The 21,742-nt window shown below is 38.1% G+C and overlaps 1 protein-coding gene across 2 annotated transcripts in view; it reads right to left on the bottom strand.

Moving 5' to 3' along the window:
* Nucleotides 1-21,742, bottom strand: part of LOC124556713 (ER membrane protein complex subunit 7 homolog) — an 82,095-nt gene that overhangs the window by 39,285 nt on the left and 21,068 nt on the right. The gene's annotated exons all lie outside the window — the stretch shown is intronic.

Below are 21,742 nucleotides of genomic sequence, written 5' to 3' on the forward strand. Positions count from 1 at the left end.
AAATGAAGACCTATACAGTAAAGAAGGAAATTAGACAATTAAAAGAGTGATAGAACTTTCTCAAAACTTTCGGAGTGACACACACAGGCCAACGATGTCAATAACAGGAAAACCTGGCTGATTTTGGGATGGGATTCGTGGCAGAATTGAAGCAAGGGTATTTATTTTACCTGGAGTAATTTACAATTACTTCAAATCACAAGAACACTGAATCGGCATCTCCAAATGAACCGATATTTAGTACTATATAAGGATGGTTCACATCCCAATGTCGTACGCTGTGTGTTTAAATACTGAACACCCATGTATAATGAATGTATAGATCCCACAAGAAGAGAAGAACCAAGAAAAATAGAAGGGTCAACCACCAGTCTCTGAATAATCTGGCAACAGGGAATGTATAAACAATGAGTGTATGACAACACAATTCATACAGCCTCTACATAAGTAAATTGTAATCTAGCATTAAATTTAAAAATCACCCAATTTTCTAGCTATGGATATATTATACTCCTTGAAATTGTACTTCAAACACTGCTTTATATATGTCTTAATCTCCCTAAAGAAGTCAATGGTGATTCTGGTACAAACAGCAGTTTTAGCACACTTCTAATTCATTTTTATTGAGTCACACAAGCACACCCCTTCTCACTTTGTAACCCTAGAAAAACCAAACATGGCTTTCAGCACACACATTCGGCTCCCTGTGCTCACTTTTCTGGCGTAAATTATTGTAAACAATGATGGTGCACTTTCTGCATAACCTTACAAGAATTTTCCTTCCTTTTCCGTAAATCTTGCAAAAGCACATATTGTTTAATAATAATAATAATAATAATAATAATAATAATAATAATCTTATAATGTACTGCACCTATTAGAGGAAAGTCCTGTCTACAATCACTACCAAATTGAACAAATTGTAGCATAGCCACGTACACCATCTGTATAAGATCTTACTTAGTTTCATATTTGCAATGAGTAATAGCTTCACCACGACAGAGGGTCTGGTGTGAACCAGCTGCAGCTTAAGCCACCACCATCCAAGCAACGAAATATTACTAGCATTATAATAAATTAAATTTGACCTCGGCCATACACCAAATGGAATAAAACTTTCTGTTATGTCAATAGCTAACAACAGTGTTAATTCCAGTGTTGTGTCTACAGTACTTTTAGAGATACACAAAATGCAGAATTTAGGACTTCCATGAGAAATTAACACCCTGTCAAGTCCATATGTATCAGTTAAAAGCAAATGATGTTTAATGACTTATCAAGCCATCCAATAACATAAAAATCACATAATTAGAAAAACAAATCAATTTTACATAATTTTATATTCTAATTACATCATGATTTATGTTAAGTATTGCCAATTTGATTTGTTTTATTGCTTGAGCAGAAAGGAAGGAGTAAGTGTGATATGTGTATGACACGAAAATCTTTCCAACTGTAACTGAGCATATACAAGTGTGGGAACCTGAATGTGACACACTGATTGTTAGCTATGTATGTAGGGGGCGATGTGAATTGTGAAGCAGCCACTTTAAGGTGCTATGGAATAATAATACCTCCTACAGTTCTTCACACAATTGATGAAAAAGTTAATATGATATGTTTTTTGTGGTGCTTATTATTCAATAATTCTGTCTAAAGTAACTTCAGTATGGGATTGGTTCAAGGCAGAGAACATGGGGATTCCATGGATCTAAATATATAAAACTGATTGGCTAAATTCCAACTGAGCCAATCAAAGCAAGACAGTCCATTAGGGCTAGGAGCGAAGTTTGGTGTATGGGTCTGGAGGAGTCAGTGCCCAACTGAGCTGGGTAAAAATGTTTAATTTTGAGTAAATGTTGGATTTAAATGATTGTGGAGTATCAGGAAGTGTTACCTAATGAACTACAATGACGATTGTGTGAATTTTGTATCTTTTATGTATAAACTCTCCAGGTTGTGCAGTTGTAACTGAGAACTTTTAGTTCAAAGTAAACATTCACAAAGTATTGTGTGAGCAGTCGAACTATACAGAAATCCATATGTATTTTCGGTATCAAGTCAGGGTTGAGATCTTAAACTGGCTACTAAGAGTGACTGTGGTAGACGAGTGAAAGTCGAATTGGAAACTGTAACAACTGCGGGCTCGGTAAATTAAAACTGTACAAATTGTGACAATACACTGGAGTTTTCATTCTACAGCTCTCTCATTTTGTCGTTAGCGACCCCTGGAACTTAATTTTTGCTCCTTGTCAACACATTTAGAGTGGCTAGTTCCTATTACAGCTTTTCTAGCTGAGAAACATTATACATCATCATGTCAGGCCAGATGTGTTACAGAAGGTCAGCTAAAGATGGCTGGAGCATTCTTGTATACACACAATGAAATGTGCCACCACAAAATGCTTCAAAAGCAGTTTCAATGGACACTTCCTTCTCACTGACCTGATATCTTGTTGATCAAAAGTTTGTGCAAGGCCCAGAAATCATCCTACTATTCTCATGACAGACTTCTTCAAATATTTTCAGTTATGAATATCATTCAGTCTTGCTTCAACTGTGACTGAAAAATATGAAGACCTACATAAAGCTTCGATAAAATTATTACTGGCAAGTTGTCTGCCTCCCAAGTTTTGCCACTTACATCTTTCTTTATGTTGATTTTTGTAAAGCTAAAATTTCTTCAAAATCTGTAAAAGATATAGAAGTGGATCAGTTCTTTTACCCCTCTTGCATAAAGGAGTCACCTGCACTTTTTCCCAGTTGCTTGGGACATTGCACTGGTCAAGAGATTCATGATAAATTCAAGCAAAGTAAGGGGTCAATCCCATAGAATACTCTTTGTAAATCCTAGCTGGTATTCCATCAGGGCCTGGTGACTTACTTGTTTCACACTCTTTCAGTTTATTCTATATGCCACAGATGCCTGCTGCTATGTTCTCAGTACAGGAATCTGTGCAATGATCATACAACGATGTTTGGTACAATCCTCCTGCATGAACAATTTCTTTAATGTGAAATTTAATACTTCAGCTTTCCTTTTGCTATCTTCCACTGCCACATCAGATTGGTCAATGAGTGTCTGGGTAGAAGCCTCCAACCTGGTTAGCAATTTTACATAAGACCAGAATTTTCTTGGGTTCTCAACTAGATCCTTTGCTAAGGTATGACAGTGGTAGTTGTTTCATGCTTCACGCATTGATGTTTTCAGAGACACACGAATCTCAAAATTAATTTTTTCCTGTTATCATTTGCGCATTCTCTTTTAAGCTGATAGTGTAACAGTACAAGAAGATGAAAACAACTGGACTAAAAAATAACCTAAATATTGGCACCCTTAATATATTAACCCTGCTCTTTCTAGAAAAAATACTCCCCTTATTATAAGGGTGGTTTGAAAAGTTCTCTGAACAGAATAGAAAAAAAGTACTTACATCACTGAAACTTTTTTTTTTTTTTTTCAATTTAGTCTCCTTGTAGATTAATGCACTTGGTCCAACTATGTCCCAGTTCCTTGATCCCATCTCGAAAATGAGTTTTCTCCAGGCCTGCAAGAGTGTTATCAACTCCAGATATCAATTCTTCGTTTGAAGTCAATCTTCATCCACCAAAAAAATTTTTAGTTTCGAGAAGAGATGGAAGTCTGACGGAGGCATATCAGGTGAATAAGGTGGGTGTGGCAACAATTCCAACCACAGTTTGTGTAATTTTGCCATGGCGACAGCACGTGTGTAGGCGCATTGTCTTGATGGAAGATGACTTTCTTCCTTGCTAAACCTGCCTTTTTTCACGTGTATTTTGTTGCAATTTGTCCAGGAGGTTAACATGGTGTTCTCCAGTATTGTTTGCCCAGTGGTGAGATAATCTACAAACATAATTCCCTTCCCATCCTAGAACACTGATGCCATGACCTTTCACACCGAAGGAATTGTCTTTGCTTTCTTTGGTGGTGGAGAATCAGCATGTTTCCACCGTTTTGACTGTTGTTTTGTCTCTGGGTATAGTAGTGCGCCTAAGTTTCATCTATGGTCAAAAAACAGAACAAAAAAATCTTGTTTGTTTCTCCTAAAACGGGCCAAATATTGTTCCGATATGTCCATTCTCATGCGTTTTTGATCCAGCGGCAGGAGTCACAGCACCCATATTGCAGATAATTTTTTCATTTCCAATTTTGCAGTTAAAATGTGATATACCCTTTCAGATGATACCTGGCAAGTGCAAGCAATTTCATGCACTTTCAATCAGCAATCCTCCATGACCATTTTGTGCACTTTTGCAATGATTTCTGGAGTAATAACACATCTTGGCCCACCACTGTGTGGAAAATCACCTAAGTTCTCCTGACCACATTTAAATTCATTTTTCCACTTGGAAAGTTGAATATGAAGGCGCAGAGCCCCCAGTGCATTCCGGAAATCGGCTTTCATACCTTTCTTTATGAAGTACTTGATCATGGCTCAGACCTCTTTTTCCCATCTCCACAAATCACTATGTGGGAACAATAGAGCCACATCACCACCACAGCTCTCTTCCAAGAGTGCTGACATGGCACGTGTTTATAGGCAATAGTCCAATGAATATCATGTGAACAATTCATTGCGCTAAAGCTGACCTCTCGCGGGGATTCCGAGAACTTTTCAAACCACTCTTGTAACTTTTAGTAAACATTGTCACTATAGATACATCTTTATCGCTAATCCCTGTCTCTATACTGACACCACTGATAAGCTGAGGCCTGTTTGTCGCTACAAGGTCTAAAATATTTCCGCTGCATGTGGGCTGTTGAACTAGCTGCTCAAGACAGTTTTCAGAGACCTGTGTTCAAAAGTACTTTGCAAGACTGCCTGTCCATAACTCCAGCACTGAATCCATAGATGTCCCAGTCTGTACTCGGTAGGTTAAAGTTGCCTCCAACTAGTATTGCATAATCTGGGCATTCCTGTGTTACTAAGTGTACACTTACTTTGAATGATGCTCAAACTGTAACAGTGTAATCTGGCAGCCGTTAAAAACATCCAACAAATAACTTCATTTCACCTAGAGCTGTCATATGCATCCAGGTAACTTCACAGTCAAACTCAAATTTTACCTTGATAGAGAGAATATTTTTGTTGACTGCAATGAACACTCCACCCCCTACAGCATCTAATCTGTCTTACTCATATATGTTCCATGACTCGGTAAATATTTTGGAGCTTTCTACTTCAGGTTTCAGCTAGCTCTTGGCCCTGAGAATAACAGGCTGTGTACCAAACCTCATGGAGGGCAATAAATTCGGAAACTCTAATGGGTACTGCGACAATTAACTTATAAAATATCGCCAGTCAAAGTGTCTTTAGTCTGTACCTGGTCTGATTTTGCTGTCTGTGTGTCAACTGCAGAGAGTTTATCAGAGTACCTTAAGCTACCACCTAGCATAAAAAACCTCATTTACCCTCCACGAGTAATCTGCTATCCTAGTTGCGATTTCCTTTGTGTAATGCACTCCTGGCCTATCAACTGACATGCTAGTAGTCTCCATCTGATAATGTAGATCCAGAAATACACAGCCAAGACCATCACAGAGTTGATGAAGTCTTTGCCCAAGACCCTCCACTCAGCTCCAAACCAAAGGACCCCAATCAACTGCGAGCTCTGACTGCACCCCAGAGCACAAGGCCAGCAGCCTTCGCTACTTCTGCCAGCCACCTGTATGAACCGAGAAAGGCCTCAGAACCCAAGCGACAGGCATCATTGGTGCCGATGTGAGCCACAACTTTCGGGCATTTGCACCTTGCATTCTTGATAGCCGAGGCAAGGCCACCTCCACATCTCTGACGAGGCCGCCCATCAGACAGGCTGAGTGCACATTGGCTTTCTTTCTGTCTCTGAGCAGTATTTCCCTGAGAGGTTCCATAACTTGTCTAACATTGGAGCTCCCAATGACAAGCAAATCTGTCCCCCCCCCCCCCCCCCCCCCCCCCATGTGCCTGCTCAGGCCCTGCTGAAGAAGCAGCCACCTGTACACTAATCAGGTGAGTAAGCAAGGCCAGATAGCCAGCCTTCACATTGGTCCTCTGCCTTGGGGTATGTGAATGCGTTACTACCTGCCACTCATCCTGTAATGAGGTCAGATGACCCACTTGGGTTCCACTGGAATATGCATTGGCAGCAGAGCTTCAGAGTGAAACACGTGACAATTGATGTATCCCATGCAATGGGACAAATGTTCCGCCACCACGACACTCTGAGGCAGTAGCCTGAAGACAGCTGACCGTACCCAAAAGCACATTCAGCTGCTTACAAACTGGCCAGGTGCTGCTGTGTCCGCACACAGCACGCACACAACCTATCCATCCCAGCATAATAAGAAAACAGAGGAAGAACTAAATACATAACCTGCTGCTCTGCAGGTGTTTAATAGGTGACAGTCAAAAAGAATTCTTCCTGGTTCTTCAAAACAAACAAGTGAGTAATAACTGCACTAAAGACTGCCTTAATTTACACTTTTAAGTTACAAAATGTGAGATTACACCTCTTAAGTAGAAAAAGACACAACTTATTTAAGAGTTAAACTACTAAGAAAGCACAGAAATAACTAAATACCTAACTTGCTGCCCTACAAGTGTGTGGCAGGTGACAGTTGTAAACTCTCTCATACTCATGTATTGATTGAACCTACTGGTAACAAATTGTGGTAGACCAAGATTAATTGTAATTAGGCCAACTGAATCTTATGACACCATATGTGAAGAACATGATCCAATCTGTGTTATAAATTATGTGAAAGAATTTTTTTTGTAATACTGTGATACCCTGGAGTGTTTTTGAACTATAAATTTTCCATATTTATTTATTAACTTAAAAAACATTTTTGTGAGATATAATCTGAAACATCGCAACTGGAAAAGATAGTAATCCTACTGATTTCACTTTAAAAGTGAATGGAAACATTATTTTGAGGGAAATTTATATCTGTGGGGATGTAATGCGCCTTCATTTCAGTCATAAACAAATGCCACATATACTCACCAAATCTTCAAAATTTTATTTAAGTTGTACCAAACCATAATTTATTATCTCTCAGATAAACAGCCACCATTTTATCATGAAAATACAGTTAACTCCACTAGAAACAAACGCACTTGATACAAAAAACACAATATTTTCAAATGCAAACAACATTTTACACAGAGAATATTTTGGAAGTTTCAGTTTTTAATTCAGGAGAATTTCATATATCATTTATAACTATTTTGATTCTTGGATTTTTCTAATCACGAAGCTGTACTACTTTACCTAAATTTTCACTGTTATTAATACTGCATGTTACCATCATAATGAATCTGAAAAATTTCCAGGACATTTTGGTGCAAAATGTTAAGTTAAAAATGTGTCTCCAAATGTGAACCAAACAAGCTGTTTCATATTTGTACTGACACACATTATGGTTCGCACGCATCTGCAAGTAGTTCATAGTTAGTATGTCTTTTGTCCACCAAAAATGCTCCTTTGCTACAAATACAAACACTGTTGTCAAAGAGTTTTATGGTGTGAACTTCCTGTACTGCTGAGTGAAAACATGAATTTTCCTTTAATGTGACAATTTGTTGGGAAAATTCTTCAATTGCTCAAGTAAATGTGGAGTAGTGCAGACAACATTAATGACTGATGAGGCATAAAAATCAAATACTGAATAAACAATAAAACAGTGTTTTTTCTTGCAATAAAGACCCAAGTGACCTGCTAAACAGCCTAATCAATGAGAACCACGATTCAAGGAAGACCAGCCAACGATGAGTATTTTGATCCACCTGACAATAAAAACACTTCATTAGCAATATATCGGCTAGAAGTGTGTATCTAAATTCTGAACATTATTTGAACTTGTATATTTCAAAAGAGATTGATCAATTTTATGGTGAATGGGTACAGAGGGTAGTTTTAAGTGTTTGGCTCATCTGGATGTTATTTCTCTGATGAGTTTCAAAATCTAGCAGCATACCTCAGAGTTCCTTTGACAAACTCCTTTAATTCGACATGGTTAGGATTCCAAAACACTCTGGGAAGGGTCACTCTTGTCTTCTGTATACAGTCTCCTTTATAAATGAGCTACACTTCCTTAGAATTCTCCCAATGAACCAAAGTCAACTATTCGACTTCCCTATCACGAACCTTAAGTGCATTTTCCATCTCATGTTACTTTGCAGAATTACGCCTACAAATTTAATCGATGCAACTGTAAAGCATCACATGAATAACATTGTACTAGAACATTACATATTTATTTTCCTACTCATCTGCATTTTTGGCCTTTAGAATAAGCTGCCCTTTGATGCACCAAACAAATTTCATCTAAGGCATCCGTATCATCCTACAGTCACTCATCGATGACACTTTCCTGTACGTCATAGCATCTTCTGCAAACAGCTGCAGATTGCTGTTCACCCTATCTGTATTGCTGTTCACTCAACCTGTATTGCTGTTCACCCTATCTGTCGGATCATTTACGCATACAGAGAACGAGTATTCCTGTAACACTTCCAAGGGTCACTCCTGGTGATATCATTGTCTCAGATGATTGCACCAATAGCTCTACTGCAATCCTTCCCTTGTTCCAAGAAAGAACTCTGAATAGTTTCACTACAGCAGCAAGGATACTGTCACACCACCAAAAAATCATCTTTATAAGTCCCACTAGTATATCTCTAGAATGGATATTCAGTTGTAGCAACATGTTACAGAGAATACTGTTAGGGTGAGATTTGAGTTCTCCAGCTGACACAAGACAGGCACTAATTTCTACATGGAGAAGTGGCAGTTCTCTGTGTTAAGCAACTCTAAGCCCAGTCTTCTCACCTATCCAGTCTCCTAATGGTGTCGGAATATGGAATACTACCTGACACGAGATGATACAGTGTCAAATATTCCGTCATCGTCTACATAATAATACATGTTGGAATTGCTGGTCATTACTTACCTTCAGGAAATGAAGTGTATAGTACTGCCAATACACAAACATAAAAGGCTCATACCCCTGTTGCCGGAACGGAACAGTCAATAGGTATCAGAAAGTATTATCATTACCTCTTCTTACTTTCGTTAATCACTCAACAAGTCTATGCCTGCAGCTGACCATAAGGTTGCTAGTTTGTATCACCTAATATGGACCAGAAGTGATATTCATCTATCCTCACTGCCCGAGTGACATTTTTCATTTCACAACATAGCAGGTTGCTTATTATGTTCTGCTAAGTGTTTTCGAATTGATGTGTATGCAGCTTGGGAGAACCAGCCAGTTGTACAACATCCAAACTGCTTTGTTAAGCATCCATAATCACGCCATGTAAATAGACTGCTATCTGAGATGTGCAGGCAACAAATAAGTGGTCATTTGAATGGAGATTGGTACCAACTGCCCATTGGACTGTGTCTATAAGGACACAGAGCAAAAGAAAAAACTGATGGCAGAGAATGATACAGCTAATAAGTTCAAGCACATCAATTCTTTTCTGTTCAAAATACATATATCCTCTGGGTCCCTTAGGACTTAGTCTTCCTTAGGCAATTGAAGTCCTATAATTAACTCTCTGCAGGCCCCTATTAAGAGAGCTGAAATGGTTGGAGGGGCACCAAACACACATAATTGGAACACTTTCACTGAACTTGACACAAGCAACAGTATGAGCCCACTTAGCTTATCCTTATAAACATAACCAAAACAGACATGCTTTGCACAACTGATGCCTACATACATGCAAGTACATCCACAAGTATATTATTCATACTAGTTTTGTATCTGTGTTTATACAACCAACCGATGAAGTCTTGGAACATTTTTCACTTTCTATTTACTTTTCCTTAGTTGTTTGTGATACATACTCTTCGAAATGATGGGCTAAATAACCAACACTGGAACCTACTAAACACAAAAGGTGTGAAAAATTAATCTTCGGTCAGTTACTGAGCATATTATAGAAGAATAATGTCTTTAGCAAAAATAAATGAAAGGAAAAGGAGAGGGTGCTGACAGTTATGAGTGTGTGAAAGTTGAACATACAGATGTATTTTGTGATGCAGCAAAATCAGAAATTATTCACAGTAATTGTGTTGAATTCAGTGATGATTTATAGCTCACACACTAACAGCAATAAAAACTGGGTACGCTATGGAACAAAGAAACAACATTCATTGTCATCCATTTTCCAAACAAGAATGTTTACTTCTTCATCCTACAGCAATAAATCAATATATTTCTTTATGTTACTTTTTACATATGATTTGCTTCAGCTTGTAGCTAAGGAAACAATGCAAACAAAATATTTATCGGCAAAATAATATGGATTGGACTAGAATTTTTTACTGGAAACCTCAAAGCATAAATGAAGTACTTGTCTTGAGCCTTTCAATACACATGAATAATGTAAAACTCATTTGATTAAAAGACTACTGGAAGAAATATTTTCGAAAAATAGAGGAACCTGCATGAACATGAGCAAGGTGTTCATTACGTTTGTTAAAAATCCAGAGCTCAGAAACCATATGGTACAAGCTACAGTCTATCTTACATTATTTCAACAGCAAGATATATTCTTCAGGAAGAGATCTATCTTTACTATACCAATGACTGGCTGGTGAAGAAGACTGTAATTTAGGTGGTGTATATGAAACAAGGCATACCTGACCAAACAGCTGAGTGTGTTACTAGGTCCCTTCTGGGATTCTCAGAGGCAAGTCTACCTGGATTGAATCTGTCTTGCAGACTGACAATGAGGACTGGTGAGCCAGGAAACGTGGATGTAGTTTTTAGGCATCAGAAAGTATTATCATGACCTCCTCTTACTTTCTTTAATATGCCTGCAGCTGACCATAAGGGTGCTTGTTTGCATCACCTAATATGAACTAGAAGTGATATTCATCTCTCCTCAATGCCCGAGTGACATTTTTCATTTCACAACATAGCAGAGAGTTGAAATGGTTGGAGGGACATCCAGCTAGGTAACTACTGTGCTGGTATCTATGTCCCACCTCAGACACACATTAAGCAAACATTTAGAAAACATTCTCACATTTTAACACGACATTTACTCCAGATGCAGACATGGTGTACACAGACTCCATCCTGGGGGTAGTGGTGGTGTCAGCAAGGGCATCCCTCCACTAACTGCATTGACATTGCCAAAACCCACATCATATTGCTAACCCTGAAGAGAAATGGAAGAAGATGAAATGATGAAGAAAATGATGATGAAGAAGAAGATATTAATATGAAACAAAGAGTGTAATAATGCTATCACGATGAACATGAATGATATAAATGAGTGCAAAAGAATGCATGATGAAATGGGGGAGAAGATCATTCTGAAATTGTTGGAGGACAGCTGCATATTGGGCAACATGTTGTTGTTTTCAGTTCCAAGACTGGTTTGATGCAGTTCTCCGTGCCACCCTACCCTGTGCAAGCCTCTTCATTTTCGAATAACTACTGCAACCTACAGTCTTCTGAATCTTTTTAAGAATAGAAATCAGCCAGTCATCAGCTGCACAAATTTTTATTAAGTTAACTTCTCGACTACTTTCAGTAAATTAATTTGCCATCCTTAGAAGATCATACAATTACAGACTGTTGGTGCTAATCATATCATCATATGTCTTATGGTTTTTTAATATTTTACTTATGATGCCAAGTTTTCTTGGTCACCATATCTTCACATTTTTACATTACTTTTTAAACTGCTTGACAGCACTATATAACAAATTTAAACTAAGGGCTCCATCGTCCAGAGTTTGCTTGATAATTGCTTTCCAATGTAAGCTTAATTGTATGATCTTCTGAGGATGGCAAATTAATTTGCCAAAACCAGTCAAGAAATTAATTTAACAAAAATTTGTGCAGATGATGACCGATTATTTCTATTCTTAAAACATGCTTCACAGCTGCTGATTGACAGTCATGAATATAATTTTAAACCTTCTGAATCGGCTTACTGTATTCATCTCTTGGTATCCACTCTATGATTTTTACTCCCCAAACTTGCCTCAAATACTAGACTGATGATCCCTTGATGTCTCAGAATGTATCCTATTAACTGATCCCTTGTTGTCGTCAAGTTGTGTCACAAAATTATTGTCTCCTCGACTATATTCAGTACCTCTCATTAGTTCTGTGGCCTACCCATCTAATCCTCAGCATTCTTCCGTAGCACCACATTTCAAAAGCCTCTATACTCTTCTTGTTTAAACTGTTTATCCTCCTTGTTTCACTTCCATACATGGCTATACTCCATAAAAATATTTCCAAAAAAAGACTTCCTAACACTTAAATCAATTTTCAGTGTTAGCAAATTTCTCTTCTTCAAAAATGCTTTCCTTGTCATTGACAGTCTACATTTTATATCCTCCATAATTTGGCCATTGTCAGTTATTTCAGTGCCCAACTTGCATAACTCACCTACTACTATTAGTATCTTGTTTCCTAATCTAATTCCCTAAACATCAACCGATTTAATTTGACTGTATTCCATTTATCCTCATTTTGTTTTTGCTGTGTCTAACAGAATTACAATGCCATCAGCAAACCTAAAATATTTTATTTTTTCTCCCTGAATTTTAGTTTCTACTCCAAATTTTATTTGGTCTCCTTTACTGCTTGCTCAATGTACACAATGAATAACATCAGGGATAGGCTACAGCCCTGTCTCACTCCCTTCTCAATAAGTGCTTCCCTTTCATGCCCCTTAATTCATATAACTGCTGTATGGTTTCTGTACAAGTTGCATATAGCCTTTTTCTCCCTATATTTCACCACTTCTACAAGATGAATTTCGAAGAAAGTACTCCAGTCAGCATCATCAACAATTTGTTCTAAGTCTACAGATCCTGTAAACATAGGTTTGCCTTTCTTTGATCTCTCTTTTAAGTGAAGCATAAGGTCAGAGATGCCTTGCGTGTCCCAACAATACTCCGGAATCCAAGCTCATCTTCCTTGAGGTTGACTTCTAGTTTTTTTATTCTTCTGTAAGGAATTTGCATTAGTATTTTGGAACTATGACTTATTAAACTGAATAGTAATATTCACATCTGTTGGCATGTGATTTTTTTGGAATTGGAATTACTACATTCTTTTCAAAGGGTGAGGGTATTTTGCTTGCCTCAAATTTTGCACACCAAGCGGAATAGTTTAGTCATGAGTGGTTCTCCAAAGGCTATCAATAGTTCTGATGGAATGCTGTCTACTCCAGATGCCTTGTTTTTACTTAGGTCTTTCAGTGCTCTATCAAATTCTTCTTTCAGTATCATACCTCCCATCATATTTTTATGGTTAGTTATTACTTTAGTGTTGTGACTTTTGAAACTCTTGAATCTGAAAAAGTGTTGTACTGAGACACTACAGTTGAAGAGGAAGAACAGAATAGTAGAAGCTGTATTGGTAAAATTAAAAATATAAACACATAGGAAGCAAATGCAGACAAGGAAAGACCTTTGACCAAAAAATGATTATCTCAGCACCATGCCAGGCATTTCAGAGTAAGCTCGGAAACAAATTCAGAAGCACAAGAGAAAAACTATCAGACTATACTCAATATAAAATTCAACAAAATCTATTTCTCTCATAAAGTAATAGCTAAATATGTACATTTAATTGTAAACATTATGTCACCTGCAGCACAACATGCTAAGCACAAAGCAGAAGTAGGTTGGCTGAAACAGTAAATTAAATGTCTGCATTCCAAGAGGGACATGCTCACCCTTGACCTGTTCAAAATTCATCTTGAACTTGCAAATCATATAAAAATATCAGAAATATCTATTGATATCATGAATAGAGTCAAGAAACACACAAATTCTAATGGAAAGAAAGTGGGGCAAACATCAACAAAAATTACAAACACTTATAGAAACTAACACACCTGCTAACAATAGATAAACAAACCACACATTCCACATATAAATGGTCAATCTCATTGACATACAATTCACAAAACAAAAGCTAAACCTACTAGAATGAGGATCTCCGTACAATGTCAACACACTGGGTACACACAAGGCAATAGGGAACCTAACAACAGAAAGTTAATATAAAATAAAACAAGAGAAGAAGAACAGCTGTAATTTCACAGTGGGGCTAACAGGAGAGCTAACGGCAGAGGAAAACATATGCATAATATAGGAAAACAAAAATGAACACAGACAGCAACCAAAAATGAGGAAGAAAACAGATCCAGAAAAATAAGAAATAAGCTTAGAAGCAATGGAGCTCTATCATCATAAAATTGGACAAGAGCAAAACCATGGTAGCAAGAAAACAGGAGGAAAACAAAACTAAAACCCCAAAATTTACAGAAGAGAATAACATAATGAAACTAACCACTGATCCAATACAAAGATACCAGAAACACACACACACACACACACACACACACACACACACACACACACACACTGATCCAATACAAAGATACCAGAAACACACACACACACACACACACACACACACACACACACACACACACACACACCTCTCTAAAAACATCTCATATATACTCACAGAACAGAAAGTAATATGTCTCAAACAAAAGAACCTCAAGGAGTCCACATCAAACAGCCTAACAAATATCCACAAACTAGAGACACCAATACGCCCACATATAAATTACAGAAGTGCACCCACTTATCACCTAGCCAAAGAAAGGCACACATACTTACAGGAACATTTTACACACACACACACACGCGCACACACACACACACAAAAAAACAACTGAAGTATACACGACACTGAAGAGCTTATAGAAAAGATCAAACATCAACATAGCAACAACAGCCAAACTCACATCATTTGACATCACATCCATGTACACCAATATTCCCACCACAGAAACCATCAACATCATAAAACAAAAATTAGAACAACAAAAACACATTCCAAATCCCACATAAAAGAAATAACAAACATTCTAAAATTAAACACAGAACAAAACTATTTCACATCTGACAAACCACTTCTACTCACAATAGGATGTACTCCCCATGGGATCACCAATCACTGGAATCCTAGCCAACATCTTCCTAAATCACATTGAAAACAAAATATTTGAAACCATAGTGAAACCCAAACAATACAGAATAACATATCGTTATGTGGATGATATTGTATGGTTTCTAGATGAAACATCCGACTGCATACAACTACTCCACAATGAAATAAGTACAGTTCACCCATAGATAAAATTCCCCTTAGAATCAAACAAGGAAAAAAATCTAAATTTCTTAGACATCACAATACACAGACACAATAACTGACAGCAATTTTCAATATTAAGAAAACCCACAAGCACCAGCACAACCACAGATCAACACTCAAACCACCCCATTACCCAAAAGGATGCTGGGTTGCAACACATGGTACACATATAGAATCAAACTGCCCTCAATGGTGGAGGACAACTACAAAAATGAGGTACAAATAATCGAACAAACAGCAGTTGAAAATGGATGCAAAACAAACATGATAGGCGAACTAATCCAAAAAATTAAAACGAAAACAAAAATTGCATCCAACACACAGAAGCAAAGAGATTGACACCAATGCACAACCACAGGCACACAGAACACAAACACACAGAAAAAAAAAAAGCATCCACAAGGACAAATGGCACACACTTACCTACAACAACAGAACAGCTCACAGAATATGCAATATATTCAATAAACAAGGACCGAAAATTGCCTAAAGAACAAACAACTCTATACAAAAGAAACTGAGGGCAACTAACACAACACATCTGGGATCTACCAACTCATGGATCAAAACTGCAACTTAGTTTTACTGGACAAACGAGTAGAAATTTCAACGTCACATACACTGAACAAACAAGGGCACTTACGAGTAACAGCAGTAATTCCACATTAACATGTCACCTCACAGACAAACAGACATAAACATAGACTTAAAAGTTCTTAAATGTGGGAAAATCACTCCACAGAAAATTATAACAATCAAAGACACCCTCCACTCCCCCTTCCCCAGCCCAGTGTCACTGCAAAACTCAAAGTTCCCACCCAGAACAAGTAAACATCACACAAGCAGTGAAACAGTGTTTGTTATGAAGCTCCACTCAAACACCCGGTAGAAGCACGAAAACATTAAAAAAGTAAGTACACACATTTACATACATAGTCTACTCCCTCTCCGCAATCAACTTTTCATGAAGCCAAACAGCATACATTTCAACACATTTTTCAAGAATTAGTACTATAACCTAAAAAATGTTAGTCACGTAGTAAAATAGCAAACCTTCATTTAAGAAACAATATAATGACAGTATTACTCCAGGGAGGAAAAGAATCAACATCATATTAGGCCTAAAATTTTGAGAAATTGGGCAATAAAACATTGATAACCACATATTAATCACAGATGACATACTGGAAGGCAATCATTATAGCTGTGCTGCAAACACCAGAGAGATTTGTGAACACCAATATGTAATAATTAGGTATTTATTTATACTTCATGTTAATATTTCTGTCAATACTTGTACTAATGTAAACACTATAATCTCAAAAATTGGTAACTATCTTAATGCATAAATTCTTTGTATATTGTTCAACAGATAATAAATAAAACCCACTGAATATGGAGGAACACCTCTGAAACTTGTGTGGGTAGTAAAACAAGCAAGATTGTATTTAGAATGAGATTTTCACTCTGCAGCGGAGTGTGCGCTGATATGAAACTTCCTGGCAGATTAAAACTGTGTGCCCGACCGAGACTCGAACTCGGGACCTTTGCCTTTCGCGGGCGAGTGCTCTACCAACTGAGCTACCGAAGCACGACTCACGCCCGGTACTCACAGCTTTACTTCTGCCAGTATCTCATCTCCTACCTTCCAAACTTTACAGAAGTTCTCCTGCGAACCTTGCAGAACTAGCACTCCTGAAAGAAAGGATATAGCGGAGACATGGCTTAGCCACAGCCTGGGGGATGTTTCCAGAATGAGATATTCACTCTGCAGCGGAGTGTGCGCTGATATGAGTTCGAGTCTCGGTCGGGCACACAGTTTTAATCTGCCAGGAAGTTTCATATCAGCGCACACTCCGCTGCAGAGTGAAAATCTCATTCTGGAAACATCCCCCAGGCTGTGGCTAAGCCATGTCTCCGCTATATCCTTTCTTTCAGGAGTACTAGTTCTGCAAGGTTCGCAGGAGAACTTCTGTAAAGTTTGGAAGGTAGGAGACGAGATACTGGCAGAAGTAAAGCTGTGAGTACCGGGCGTGAGTCGTGCTTCGGTAGCTCAGTTGGTAGAGCACTCACCCGCGAAAGGCAAAGGTCCCGAGTTCGAGTCTCGGTCGGGCACACAGTTTTAATCTGCCAGGAAGTTTCAAGATTGTATTTGTTCAAGGCAGAACCACATTTCCTTATTACATAAAGAAAACACTATTTATCAGTATTTGTACGGATTGATTCTTTTTAATTGGAAGGACAGATGAGAGCTTTGTACCATTTCTAAAGATATGTAAATATGTGTCAAATACATGCCATAAAGTAACTTCAAAAACTGTCAATTGACAAATATAATATATTTAAGTCCTGCACTGATAGGTAGCAGATGTAATATCAATATTTATGAGAATGAAGACCATATGTCGGCACAAAAACCGTTTTTTTTTTTTTTGTGTATAAATAACATGCTACCCCTCATTACATCTGCAGTACATAATGGGGAAATAAAATAACACTGAATGAATGCAGCTCAAAGATAATAATTTGTGTGTAAATTGAAGGGGGTTTACTGCTACCAGCTGCAGTGAGACATTAAATGGAATTGGTGGCGATGAGTGGAAATGTCCCTTCAATTTATATATAGTGCTCCACAGCTGCAGGATCAGCATGGTGCTGTTGTTTCAATGGAACAAACACTACACATTCTCACTAAAGGAAAGTCCAAGAAGTATCAGAAAGATATTGAAATGAAAAGCGCTCTCTCTCTCTCTCTCTCTCTCTCTCTCTCTCTCTCTCTCTCTCTCTCTCTCTGTGTGTGTGTGTGTGTGTGTGTGTGTGTGTGTGTGTGTGTGTGTGTTACCCTTACCTGTAGGATGATCTGCCTTTCTCAGTTGGACGTATTGAGCAAAATGTGCCAGAAAACAATAGGTTCAAAAAGCATTTTTGTGCAGCTATAGTCATAAAATGGCAGCCAATCAATGGCAAGCTAAAACCCACACCTGTTCTGGTATCCAACTCCACAGAAGTTAAATGCTCCCCAGAGGAAATGGACCCACATGGTCGTCAGAGGGCACAGTCTCACCACAGTGCTGCACTCACAGCATAAGCATACCACTTGTCCTGCCACATGAATATGCCAGCCAATAGTGCTCCTCACAGCCAATATAAATACAACCACCCAGTGAATGGTCAGTCAGTTCTGTACTATACTAACATCTGGAAACTATCATCACAGCACTACAGGCTATTCAATGACTACCTCACTTGGCACTTGGTCTTTCTCTCTGGTTGCAATTTGGATTGTATTTCTATTTGCTCTTTGTCTGTTGATACTGATGTGGCAGAGGTTTCTGCTTTGCTTTTCATTGTTTACATATGTTGCTTTGGTCTTATCCTTTCCTGTGTCCTGTCCACTGTCAATCGGCTGTGTTTAGCTTAGGTACAGCTTCCTATTGTGTTCTCTTCTGCAGGCAGTCCACCTTGCAGCTTCATGTGTTTCTGTTCTGGGTTCTGAGCATGCACTGATATCCCGCTACTCGCAGATATAGCACCCATGAAGAACTTGGAAGCAAGAATTTTGAGCCCACAGGGGTCCATCAATAATGTCAACTTTGTAGTGACGTTGGAAGTGGAAATTTTAAGCATTGACGGTAAAAACTGTTATTTGAGAAGAAAAAAATTTTAAAATTTAATTTCAGTTTTCTTTTTCACTATAGTCTTAGTTCACACATGCTAATCTACAGTACCTTTTAGAATAAGAGTTCATCCATGCTGTCTGTGCTGCAGCAAAAATTAAAACACACAATGTTTAGATTTAATTATTAATAACATTACAACTTACAGAAACACATGTCGACTATCTCGCCATGCCACAGTGCTGTCATGCAGTATAGCTCATTTTCTAACCAAATAAATGGCAGTATGGTAGTTTTACCATAGCTGATTTAGTAGTCAAGCTTTATCCAGCAAACATCACAGAAAATTTGTCTCTGTAACTTGTCACGGACAATAATTTAAAGTTTTCTTAGTTTTAACTGCTTAGCTGAAACCATTACCTTCAAATGGTTTAATTAGTGGGTGCACAATTTAATGCAACATGTATTAGTTGAGGCAAGTTAGTTGGGGCCACTCCTGTTCCTTATTTCCATAAATGATATGCCCTCTAGTATTATGGGTAACCTTAAAATATTTCTGTTTGCTGATGACACTAGCTCGGTAGTAAAGGATGTTGTGTGCAACATTGGCTTAGTATCAAATAGTGCAGTCCTTGACATAAGTTCATGGCTTATGGAAAAAAGTTCATGGTTTATAGAAAATAAACTAACACTAAATCACAGTAAGACTCAGTTTTTACAGTTCCTAAGACACAATTCAATAAAACCCGATGTTTTAATTTCATAGAACGGGCATATGACTAGTGAAACTGAACAGTTCAAATTTCTAGGTGTTCAGATATACAAGGTGTCCCAAAAAAAAATGACCCGATTTTAACTTATAATAATATTGAGGCAAATGTCACTAGGTAACTGAAACAGTGCTAGATGTAATTGGCACGGTCTAGAGTTTCAGAAAAAATCCGCTAGACGTCGCTACCAGTGCTGATCTGGAGCGTGCAGCCAGTCTCGCACAATACGGCGTTCACGCAACAGAAGGCGTATTATGATATTGAATTTAGTCATACTCAATCATTGATTGCAGTTCAGTGGGGCTTTTCATAATTGATTTTGTGCTGTCGTGCTAGCTAAAAACGTATGTTACTGCGCATGACAGTGTGGCGTGTGTAACAGTGTCGTTTAGGTCTCAAACCATACTGATTACAGCCTCGTACAAGCTCTTCGAGATACTGACAAAGTGAAGCGAGTAGACTTTAGCAATGCTATTCTAGAGGACATGGAAGATGACACTTTTATGTCGCAGTTGATATTCAGTGATGAGGAAACTTTCCACATTAGTGGTAAGGTTCACCGTCATAATGTACGTATATGGGGGCTCGAAAATCCTCATGAAACAATTGAACACGAATGTGATTAGCCAAAAGTGAATTTTTTTTGTGCTGTTTTGCAAAGCAAGGTTTATGGACCTTACTTTTTTGAGGAAGAAACTGTAACACGACAATTATATCTTGCAATGCTACGGAACTGGTTATTCTCACAACTTGACTGACAATTTCATCTAGCAGCAAAATGGAGCACCACCGCACTGTCACAATAACGCACACAGTTCCCTCAATGCCAACGTGCCTCAACGTTGGATAGGGTGTACAGGACCGAGAGACCAGGCTTTGCACTCTTTGCCTTCTAGGTTCCCTGACTTAACACCATCTGATTTCTTCCTGCGGGGATATGTTAAACAATGAGTTTACGTTCCTCCCTTACCTCATGACACTGATGAACTAAAAGCCAGAATATCAGCTGCTGTAGCTTCAGTGACAGAAGACACCTTACACCCAGTTTGGGACAAATTCGGCTATTGGCTAGATGTCGCCCGTGCAGCCAATGGAGGGCATACTGAACATTTATGATGGATTTTTATAAACTTCTGACTTTTCTGAGTAATTTAGTATGCAATTCTTTCTAATAAATAATTCTATTTAAAATCGGGTCACTCTTTTTGGGACACCATGTACAGTAAACTGTCGTGGAAAGCCCACATTCAGGATCTTGTTCAAAGACTTAATGCTGCCATTTTTACTATTCGAACGTTATCTGAAGTAAGTGATTGTTCCACACGAAAACTAGTCTACTTTGCCTATTTTTATTTGCTTTTGTCTTATGGTATTATATTTTGGGGTAACTCTTCCCATTCCAAAAGGATATTTTTGGTTAAGAAATGGGGGGTTCAGCCAATAAGTTGTGTAAGTTCGTGAACCTCTTGTCGACCCCTGTGCGCGCGCGCCCACACACACACACACACACACACACACACACACACACACACACACACACACACACACACACTCTCTCTCTCTCTCTCTCTCTCTCTCTCTCTCTCTCTCTCTCTTCTTTACTGTCATTTCTTAACAATATCAGCTTATTCGCAAGAATAAGCAGTTTTGACTCAGTTAATACTCGGCATAAATCCAACCTGCATTTGGATCAGACTTCCGTAACCCTTGTGCAGAAAGGCGTGTAGTATACTGCTGCATGCATTTTTAATAAGTTACCACAAGAATTTAAAAATCTTTCACGTAATAGACACACTTTCAAATCGAAACTGAAGAGTTTCCTCATGGATCACTCCTTCTATTCTGTTGATGGAGTTCCTTGAAAAATTAAGCTGATTCTTATGTTATATTGTTAACTGTGTTTACTTAAACTTATGGCTTCACTTTTCTCAGTTCATAAACATTTTATTTTTATCTGTTATTACTTTTATGTTTTAATTTATGTACTGACATGTTCCATGACCTTGGAGATTTGCTCCTCAATTCGGTCCTACGGAACTTGACATGTAAAAAAAGTGATTTCCATTAAACATCCTGCTCTTACTGACAAATAATGTGATTCTGTACAAGTTTTTTACCATTTCACAGTAATA

Source organism: Schistocerca americana, chromosome X (genome assembly GCF_021461395.2).
Source record: "Schistocerca americana isolate TAMUIC-IGC-003095 chromosome X, iqSchAmer2.1, whole genome shotgun sequence".
Classification (NCBI taxonomy): Eukaryota; Metazoa; Arthropoda; class Insecta; order Orthoptera; family Acrididae; genus Schistocerca; species Schistocerca americana.